Consider the following 2,300-nt stretch of genomic DNA (forward strand, 5'->3'; position numbering starts at 1 on the left):
CACAAGATACAATATATAAAGCTTTATACTCCCTCCGTCCCAAATTGTATGACATTTTAGGCATTTCACACATATTATAAAATGTAATAAATATTGTGTGGAAAAGAGATATTTTAAGTTGTTTTACAAAATTATCCTTAATAAATGATATGGGAAAGACAAATGAAGGAATTGAAAGAAGATAGAGTAATAAATAGTTAAGGATATAATAGGAAAAGTAACATTAATATTTCATTGGTATTGCAAAGCGATATATAATTTTGAGACAATTTTTTTTCCTAAAGTGACATACTTCCTCCGTTTCAAAATATAAGCAAAATTCGCTTTTTTGGTTCATTCATTTAATGATGTATGTGGTTCATAATATGGACCACATACATCATTAAATGAATGAACCTAAAAAGTGAATTTTGCTTATATTTTGAAACAGATGGAGTACAATTTGGGACGGAGGGAGTATAATTTATGATCGACACACTAATTAATTATTGGACAAGTATTCAAGTTGAAATCGCCGCAATCTTCTTATCTATCTAAAATACAAAAAGAGTGGAGTGTGACCTACTTACCTCAGTGAATCCCTACTAAAACCTGATTCGTGATTCCTAACTTATTCATGTATCAATTTTCACAAGATGCCATAAAAAATTAAAAAAGTCACATAAAGTATAACTAATGTCCAAGATAAAATAGTTCAGGAATAATAATAAAGGTTGAACAAACAATTATTTTGTCAATTTCACGGACAATATTGAATGTGAGACGTGCCCAATATTGCCTCATATGCCGGCAAATAGGTTTGATATAATAAATCAATACCCCCACCAACACTAATCTCAAATTCAATCCTTGACCTTACCCAATGTAATTTTTTCAGCAATTGGTAAATTGCCTAGATTTTGTGTTACTCAAGAATGTGCAAATCAATTGTATAGGCTGAAATTTCTAAGAAAATAGAAGACAATGAAGGATTGGAGAGGAATTAGAGACATTGGAAATTTTCCATTGCTTGGTTCCTTGCTATCCACTTAGGTGAGTGTGAGTTCTCTATTATGCTTGAATTTGAAAATATAGAGTTGAATTTGATGTTGACAATAATTGGATGAAATAGTTATCTAAGCACCTTAGAATGGACTGTAGTTGTGGTATTCTAGACTGGTGTTGTTGTCGAAACTTATTGTTATGGTTAGATTGGTTATGTTTGAGTTTTATGAAATGTTAGTTAATATTATGACATATCTGTAAAAATTGATACATGAATGGTTGTTGGATTTTTAGAATTTTGACTCAATTTTCTTCGATTACCAATTTCATATGGTTCTGATAAGTCATAAGTTCTGAAAATATTTTTGAAGTTAAGGGTATTGATGTTGGATATTGCAGGGTAGACCATACGAGTTTTGACATGCGAGCTTTGAAGCATGGGAACGACGGTAGCAACATTTGAAGCACCGCCACTGTGCTCCCTAACAAGAAGAAACCGACCATCTATATCCTTCTTGGATTGATGATTAACGTTAACGATCTACATCAAAGTATAGTTAATCATTAAAGAGCAATCGGCCTCCTCAAAATTTAAATAAATAGAAAAATATAACATGTTAAAAATATAAACATTCACGTTCAAAGCTTAGCGCAACCACCTTAATGATTGGGATGACCCTTCAGCCAACAATGTCTTAATCTCCACTGATTTTGGAGCTCTTATTATAGTCATTCCTGGTGTTAGAGTGACTTTGGTCGTCGTCTCCTCCACTTGTGTTGTAGATTGGGCAACCATTTTATTTATTTGTTCTTATTTCTATTTTGGCCAAAGTCTCGCTAACTTTGACACCAATTCTTGAAAATCAAACACACTATAAATAATGTGAAGTGGTTCGGACAAAACCGATGAAACCGAAAATCCAAACCGAACCAAACCGAAAGTATCCGACCTTGTTTGGTTCGGTTCAAAACCAAACCGAACCATCCTAAACCGATCTAGTTTGGCTCGGTTCTCGGTTTTTAATTTTGAGATTCAATGAACCGAACCGTTGCTAAACTCACCTCCATTTTAGTAATATCATCCCTCCTCACACACACTTATGATTAAACTCAAAATTAAAGTCCACATAAAATACTCCTTAATTCATTACTTTCTCCTATCATCATCTCATTTCATCTCATCATTCACAGTCTATTTCGTTTCTACAAAAAAAGAACACTAGTTGCCTGTCACACCAAACCATCATTCCTCATCGCCGCTGGGATTGTCCATCTCTTGTTAATTTTTTCATGTTAGTTATACAAAGTAGTTTGAA

Source organism: Medicago sativa, chromosome 5 (assembly GCF_051527215.1).
Source record: "Medicago sativa cultivar Bolivia chromosome 5, Bolivia_mono, whole genome shotgun sequence".
Classification (NCBI taxonomy): Eukaryota; Viridiplantae; Streptophyta; class Magnoliopsida; order Fabales; family Fabaceae; genus Medicago; species Medicago sativa.